Genomic DNA, 9,037 nt, shown 5'->3' on the forward strand with positions numbered 1-9,037 from the left:
GATTCCTCCACAGGAAAACATCTGATATATTCTATACGACCCTGGTGACGGCATGTGCGTCACATGACAGGAATATGTTGTCGACCCACCTAACTTGTACACTTAGCGAATGGGTAAAGAGATTCTTCAACCTTGCCCGATTTAGGTTTTCTTGTGGATGTGATAATCACTCCGAGAAAAGTGATGAAAACATAAGAGTTTGTCACATAAACTGAAAATAAAAATTTAAACTTTTCACTCGAGGGAAGACTTGAACCCAGAACCTCTCGTTTGGTAGCTGCTCTCGCTAACCACGGGGCCACGGCGCTGCGTGACACCCATTCTCCTTGATGTTGCCTATCTTGGCATGGACTACTCAGTTTGTATATTTTACTAATTTTTTTCATAGTTCCACACAACTTCTTCCGGTTTTCTCGATTGATCTGTATTCAGTTTTTCAAAGCCTATCCACTGTGCCAACTTAAAACTAAATCTGAGGGGGGTGCGATGGGGAGGTTCCCTTGTCAGCTGTGCGCCCCTGTTTTGCTAACGCGCTGCTACAAAATGGTTCAAATGGCTCTGAGCGCTATGGGACTTAACAGCTGAGGTCATCAGTCCCCTAGAACTTAGAACTACTTAAACCTAACTAACCTAAGGACATCACACACATCCATGGCCAAGGCAGGATTTGAACCTGTGACCGTAGTGGTCCCGCGGTTCCAGACTGTAGCGCCTAGAACCGTTCGGCCACTCTGGCCGGCGCGCCGCTACAGGTCATGTACTCACAACACCTAGGTTGAGCCAGTGGGCCCCTTCTGCCTGTAACTTGCACCATGCAAACATCTGCGTTTACTCTTCTCAGTGGTTTGACAGCCCTGGGCCCTCTATTCTACTTCGCAACTGCTGGTCAGCGTAACTTACTGTCAACAGGCCCGCACCTGGCTGTAACTTGTGCGCTCAGAAACGTTGCACCAAATCTAACTTTGCTATCTTAAACTGAGGTGCCACTACAACGCTACAAGAGAGGCTTTCTCCATCACGGTGTGGTTTACTGTTAAAATTCCGAGAGCTGTATGTTCCCAGAAGTGTCAACTGTAAAATTTTGTACATGGCTGCACTTTCAGAGACCGTGAATAGTTACAATTGAAAGAAAACAGCCCTCGGTCACTAATTTTTGACGAATTAACCGGGTTTCAACACTGCTAGGAGAGTCTTCCTCAGAATTTCAAATGGTTCAAATGGCTCTGAGCACTATGGGACTTAACATCTGTGGTCATCAGTCCCCTAGAACTTAGAACTACCTAAACCTAACTAACCTAAGGACATCACACACATCCATGCCCGAGGCAGGATTCGAACTTGCGACCGTAGCAGTCACGCGGTTCCGGACTGAGCGCCTAGAACCGCTAGACCACCGCGGCCGGCTCCTCAGAATTTAAATCAAAGAATGGTCTATAACATAATTCTGGTCTATATATATTTTGTGACCATTCTGAGGAAGACGATCCCAGCAGTGTTGAAACCCGGTTAATTCGTTAAAAATTATTGACCGAGGACTGCTAGGAGAGTCTTCCTCAGAATTTAAATCAAAGAATGGTCTATAACATAATTCTGGTCTATACATATTTTGTGACCATGTTATAGACCATTCTTTGATTTAAATTCTGAGGAAGACGATCCCAGCAGTGTTGAAACCTGGTTAATTCGTTAAAAATTATTGACCGAGGACTGTTTTCTTCCAATTGTCAACCGTAATATTGCTTCCTCCTGCGCATATATCGCGAAAAGACCACAAAAGTAAAATTAGAGTGATATTCGAGTACTCACGGAAGCTTACCAGCAATCGTTCTTCCTGCAGACCATTCGTGACTGGAACAAGAGAGAGGCGGTGGGGTGCGGGAGGGGCGAGAGTGGCCTGACGGAGGTACACAAAGTACCCTCCACCCTTACACCCGAAGGTACTTTGCAGATTACAGGAGTATATGGGGAAGTAGCACACTCCCGCCGTAGGCAGGGTCTGGGTTCGATTTCTGGCTCGACACACAGTTGTAATCCGAACTGCCGGCCGAAGTGGCCGTGCGGTTAAAGGCGCTGCAGTCTGGAACCGCAAGACCGCTACGGTCGCAGGTTCGAATCCTGCCTCGGGCATGGATGTCTGTGATGTCCTTAGGTTAGTTAGGTTTAACTAGTTCTAAGTTCTAGGGGACCAATGACCTCAGCAGTTGAGTCCCATAGTGCTCAGAGCCTTTTGAACCATTCTTGTAATCCGAACTGCAGACGTTTCTGGAATTATGGAGGTGTAAACTGCTTGCCGATGAAACGGAAAGAGAGAGAGAGACCCATAGAGTGAGCGAGGTCTGTGCAGTGTGGGGTTGGCAGAGAGCTGCTGGGCGGTGTTATTGTTTGCAGATCGGACGGACGCTGCGAGATTATCTGCCCCCGCTCCGCGCTCCCCAGCCAGAGCTGCAGTCGGCGTGGCGGAATAATGCCAGCCACCCTCCCGCCTAGAAACACCCCAGGCCGGGTCGGCGAACGCCTGCAATCTGCGTGCATAACTGGCTGGCGGCACTTTGCCGTAATTAAACGGACCGCGCCGCGTTATTAACGCGTTATACTGCTGAGGGGGACGGGGGGAGGGGGACGGGGGGGGGGGGGGAGCGACGACTCTGCTCTCGTAAACTCACTCACGCCTCACTGAGGAAGCCGCTGCCGTTTACAGCTGACGCCTCCTGTCTGGGTGCTTACATAAGCTCTGCCGCATGCCTCTCTAGTCGCGGAGGAAAACAGTCTACATCCGTACCCAAACATTGGGAAGTTGCACATGTCACCCCAATATTCAAGAAAGGTAGCAGGAGTAATCCACTAAATTACAGGCCCACATCGTTAACGTCGATATTCTTCAGGATTTTGAGACATACATTGTATTCAAACAATATGAAATACCTCGAAGAGCGGAATACTCTCTTTCAAATTCTGAAGGTGGCAGGTATAAAATACAGGGAGCGAAAGGATATTTACAATCAGATGGCAGTTATAAGAGTCGAGGGGCATGAAAGGGAAGCAGTGGTTGGGAAAGGAGTGAGACAGGGTTGTAGCCTCTCCCCGATGTTATTCAATCTGTATATTGAGCAAGCAGTAAAGGAAACAAAAGAAAAATTAGAAGTAGGTATTAAAATTCATGGAGAAGAAGTAAAAACTTTGACGTTCGCCGATGACATTGTAATTCTGTCAGAGACAGCAAAGGACTTGGAAGAGCAGTTGAACGGAATGGACAGTGTCTTGAAAGGAGGATATAAGATGAACATCAACAAAAGCAAAACGAGGATAATGGAATGTAGTCAAATTAAATCGGGGGATGCTGAGGGAATTAGATTAGGAAATGAGACACTTAAAGTAGTAAAGGAGTTTTGCTATTTAGGGAGTAAAATAACTGATGATGGACGAAGTAGAGAGGATATAAAATGTAGACTGGGAATGGCAAGGAAATCGTTTCTGAAGAAGAAAAATTTGTTAACATCGAGTATAGATTTAAGTGTCAGGAAGTCGTTTCTGAAAGTATTTGTATGGAGTGTAGCCATGTATGGAAGTGAAACATGGACGATAACTAGTTTGGACAAGAAGAGAATAGAAGCTTTCGAAATGTGGTGCTACAGAAGAATGCTGAAGATAAGGTGGGTAGATCACGTAACTAATGAGGAGGTATTGAATAGGATTGGGGAGAAGAGAAGTTTGTGGCACAACTTGACTAGAAGAAGGGATCGGTTGGTAGGACATGTTTTGAGGCATCAAGGGATCACAAATTTAGCATTGGAGGGCAGCATGGAGGGTAAAAATCATAGAGGGAGACCAAGAGATGAATACACTAAACAGATTCAGAAGGATGTAGGTTGCAGTAGGTACTGGGAGATGAATAAGCTTGCACAGGATAGAGTAGCATGGAGAGCTGCATCAAACCAGTCTCAGGACTGAAGACCACAACAACAACAACGAAGAGAACACTCCTTTGCCACGCAGTCAACTCCGATTTAGAAAACATCGTTCTTGTGAAACACAACTAGCTATTTACTCACACAAAGTATTGAGTAGTATTGACAATGGTTTTTGAGTTGATTCCGTAGAAGGCTTTTGAGACCATACCGCACAAACGGTTTGTAGTGAAATTGAGTGCTTATGGAATGTCGTCTCAGTTATGTGACTGGATTCATGAGTTTTTGTCAGTGAGCTCACAGTTCTTCAGTGTGGGATCCGTACCAGGTCGGGTGACAGAGGAGATAGAGAAGATCCAAAGAAGAGCGGCGCGTTTCGTCACAAGGTTATTTGGTAAGTGTGATAGCGTTACGGAGATATTTAGCAAACTCAAGTGGCAGACTCTGCAAGACAGGCGCTCTGCATCGCGGTGTAGATTGCTGTCAAGATTTCGAGAGGGTGCGTTTCTGGATGAGGTATCGAATATATTGCTTCCCCCTACTTATACCTCCCGAGGAGATCACGAATGTAAAATTAGAGAGATTCGAGCGTGCACGAAGGCTTTCCGGCAGTCGTTCTTCCCGGGAACCATACGCGAGTGGAACAGGAAAGGGAGGTAATGACAGTGGCCAGTGGCAAGTAAAGAGCCCTCCGCCACACACCACTGGGTGGCTTGCGGAGTATAAATGTAGATGTAGATGTAGAAGTCATCGAGTAAAGTAGAAGTGATTTCTAGCGTTCCCCAAGGTAGTTTACAGGCCCTCTGCTGTTTCTTATCTACATAAACGATTTATTCGACAATCTGAGCAGCCGTCTTAGGTTCTTTGCAGATGATTCTGTCGTTTATCGGAAGATCAAACCAAATTGCAAAACGATTTAGATAAGATATCTATATGTTGCGAAAATTGGCAGTTGACCCTAAATAAGGAAAAGTGTGAGGTCATCCACATGAGTATTAAAAGGAACCCATTAAACTTCGGTTACACGATAAATCAGTCAAATCTTAAGGCCGTAAATTCAACTAAATACCTAGGAATTACAACTTAAACTGGAAAGGACACATAGGAAATGTTGTGCAGAAGACGAACCAAAGACTAGAAAATGCAGACCTACTAAATAGACTGCTTACACTACGCCTGTCCGTCCCCTTTTGGAGTACTGCTAAGCGATCTGGGATCCTTACCAGATAGGATTGACGAAGTACCAAGTGAAAGTTCAAACAAGAGCAGCACGTTTTGAGTTCTTGCGAAATAGGGGAGAGAGTGTACGGGCATGATACAGGATTTAAGATGGACACCATTAAAACAAAGGCGTTTATCGTTGAGGCGGAGTCTTGTAACGAAATTTAAATCACCAACTTTCTCCTCAGAATGTGAAAATATTTTATTGACGCCGACCTACATAGAGAGAAACGATCATGATAATAAAATAAAGAAATCAGAGCTCGCACGAAAAGACATAGCTGTCCCTTTTCCAGCGCGCTGTTCGAGTGTCATTTGCAGAGTATCCATGTAGATATTTTACAATAAAATTGTAAAACCGTGGTGTCTGTCTGTCTGCCTTTCTGAACACGCTAAACTCGCGGGCCTTTCACACGAAACCTGAGCTTTGCTTGAGGCAACGTATAGGTTTCACGGAAGAAAGAGATATCGTGATCTAATTTTTTTTCTAAAAGCGTCGTGTCTGTCAATCTGAAAACACTAGTGTTCAAAATACTGAATGTCCAGCCTACCAAAAGGCACCTCTTGTCACTTATGGAGAAATAACATGGGCCAACAAGAGGTCCTTTTTTATTAATACCCTTGGCTGACACGTATCACTTTGAAAACTAGCCTCTCCAGAATGATAACGGCAATTGAGGCAACTTTTACTGGTTTTCCTCAACAGAAGAAAGTTCCTAGATAACAATATCTGCCCCGACCACAAGTCTCTTTTCCTTCGTAGGTTTACAAGCCATACTATTGCTGATACTCAAACTCTAGCTGTGCGAAAAGGCGTCAGACTGAAAAGTTGTGAAGCACGTTCTTATACTACTTAAAAGAGGACATTTGAAGCTGTTTTTTTAGCATTAAATTAATTTCTTAAGTGTAAAGCATAAAGGTTCTGTGTTACTTTCAACTTTCGAACTCATTTTCCTCAAAATGACCATTCTCTTTTAACGCATTTGTGGATGTCCGTCTTATTTCATAGACGAGGGACTTGGGACTTATGAGAAAAGGTAACATCAGAGCTGTATTTAATTTCCTTGGCGTACTTACTGTAGGATCCTTGTTACTGGCGCACGTGGACTATACTCGACACCGCATTGTCACCAATGTGTTGGAGGATCCCACAGTAAATGCGCCAAGAAAATCAATTGCTATTTTGGCGTTGGTAGGGTCTGAGGATAGCGGTAATGTGCCGCCGAAACTAGTCGTGTGATAGAATAAGGACATTTTCAAGATGCAGGTGTAGTGGTGCTTTTGCTCCTATATCTGTTCATGAACTCTATATCTCTGAAACTTAAACAAAAAAATAAAATTAAAATTGTTGCACCAAACTAAACAGAATTTAATGTTTCATTTGAAAATATTAATAATTAGAAAGCAAATATTTCGGGGAAGAGGTCTCTGTTTGCTTTCCGCCTCACCTACAGGCTTTATTTCATCAAAATCGGATCACGAAAAAAATAACTGTCGTAATTTAAAGTTTTACCAAAAATCGTGTGCTCAGCATAGTTGTTCCGGTGTTTAATCATCACGGCGAAGTACACCAAACAGCCAATAGACGGTGTTCCTGTCTTTTTTCTTTTTTTTTTTACTCATAAGGTGACTGTGCCTACTTGTCATCGCAGATTTCGTCCAAATTTGTGGTATATGCAGGGCTTGACCAGAAATGAAAGTGACAGAGGTGAGTGTCAGCTCCAAGTGGTCAAGCGTTAAGAAAAAAGAAATTCTGGCGCAGGTCGGATGACACACGAAGTATTTATGTAAACGCAGTATCGCTGCAGCATTTGGCGCAGTGGGAAAAGTGCAGCTCAGAACAGTAAAATGAGGGTCGTGGTTTGGTTCAAAAATGGCTCTGAGCACTATGGGACTCAACTGCTGTGGTCATAAGTCCCCTAGAACTTAGAACTACTTAAACCTAACTAACCTAAGGACATCACACACATCCATGCCCGAGGCAGGATTCGAACCTGCGACCGTAGCGGTCGTGCGGTTCCAGACTGAAGCGCCTTTAACCGCGCGGACACTCCGGCCGGCTCGTGGTTTGGTGTCCTTAGTGGAGAACGTTTTCTTTATTTTCAGTTTTTACGTAACTTTTAAGGTTAATAAATGGAGACAATGCTCAGTATATTGTATTTGTTAATATTTTCATAAAAGACGTGGAAAGGACATGCATAGGAAATTTGGGACTGCAAATACATTTCCAGGAAGGGTTTGTAATGCGTAAACGAGAACCAGAATGAGATTTTCACTCTGCAGCGGAGTGTGCGCTGATATGAAACTTCCTGGCAGATTAAAACTGTGTGCCCGACCGAGACTCGAACTCGGGACCTTTGCCTTTCGCGGGCAAGTGCTCTACCAACTGAGCTACCGAAGCACGACTCACGCCCGGTACTCACAGCTTTACTTCTGCCAGTACCTCGTCTCCTACCTTCCAAACTTTACAGAAGCTCTCCTGCGAAACCTGCAGAACTAGCACTCCTGAAAGAAAGGATATTGTGGAGACATGGCTTAGCCACAGCCTGGGAGATGTTTCCAGAATGAGATTTTCACTCTGCAGCGGAGTGTGCGCTGATATGAAACTTCCTGGCAGATTAAAACTGTGTGCCCGACCGAGACTCGAACTCGGGACCTTTGCCTTTCGCGGGCAAGTGCTCTACCAACTGAGCTACCGAAGCACGACTCACGCCCGGTACTCACAGCTTTACTTCTGCCAGTACCTCGTCTCCTACCTTCCAAACTTTACAGAAGCTCTCCTGCGAAACCTGCAGAACTAGCACTCCTGAAAGAAAGGATATTGCGGAGACATGGCTTAGCCACAGCCTGGGGGATGTTTCCAGAATGAGATTTTCACTCTGCAGTGGAATGTGCGCTGATATGAAACTTCCTGGCAGATTAAAACTGTGTGCCCGACCGAGACTCGAACTCGGGACCTTTGCCTTTCGCGGGCAAGTGCTCTACCAACTGAGCTACCGAAGCACGACTCACGCCCGGTACTCACAGCTTTACTTCTGCCAGTACCTCGTCTCCTACCTTCCAGTTGGTAGAGCACTTGCCCGCGAAAGGCAAAGGTCCCGAGTTCGAGTCTCGGTCGCGCACACAGTTTTAATCTGCCAGGAAGTTTCATATCAGCGCACACTCCGCTGCAGAGTGAAAATCTCATTCTGGAAACATCCCCCAGGCTGTGGCTAAGCCATGTCTCCGCAATATCCTTTCTTTCAGGAGTGCTAGTTCTGCAGGTTTCGCAGGAGAGCTTCTGTAAAGTTTGGAAGGTAGGAGACGAGGTACTGGCAGAAGTAAAGCTGTGAGTACCGGGCGTGAGTCGTGCTTCGGTAGCTCAGTTGGTAGAGCACTTGCCCGCGAAAGGCAAAGGTCCCGAGTTCGAGTCTCGGTCGGGCACGCAGTTTTAATCTGCCAGGAAGTTTCGTAAACGAGAACTTCGCATATAATATTGGATTCTTGCAGTATCTGGAGCTGACGATGTAAACGCAAAAACAGAGGAAATCGTTCGCGTGCAGCTGCCGACGGCCGCTCGACGGTGAAAATGAGGCCAACGTACGTCGTTACGCTTCAACTACAGTCCTTTCTTGGAAACTTATTTGCGTCTTCGTGGACGCTATTAGTACAACACTTTCTCGGAAATTATTATCTATGCCAAATTTTGTTTTCCCTTTCCCAATCGCGCTTTTTGTGAACATTTTAATAAATACAATATATTGAATACTATTTTCGTTATTTTACCTTGTGAGTAAAGTAAAAATTACAAATTTTACTCATATGGAGTCGATCCCAGGACGACAGCATTACTACTCTCTACTCTTTTCACTGCGCCAAACGCTCCGCTGAAAGTGCTCTGACATAAATGACTCATGATTGAGCTGACCTGC

The 9,037-nt window shown here is 45.1% G+C and overlaps 1 non-coding gene across 1 annotated transcript; it reads left to right on the plus strand.

Moving 5' to 3' along the window:
* The first annotated feature begins 8,476 nt into the window (after positions 1-8,476).
* On the plus strand, positions 8,477-8,553 carry Trnas-cga. The gene has a single exon. It is a non-coding gene; the product is annotated as a tRNA-Ser (tRNA).
* The last annotated feature ends 484 nt before the right edge of the window (positions 8,554-9,037 follow it).

Source organism: Schistocerca piceifrons, chromosome 5, assembly GCF_021461385.2.
Source record: "Schistocerca piceifrons isolate TAMUIC-IGC-003096 chromosome 5, iqSchPice1.1, whole genome shotgun sequence".
NCBI lineage: Eukaryota > Metazoa > Arthropoda > Insecta > Orthoptera > Acrididae > Schistocerca > Schistocerca piceifrons.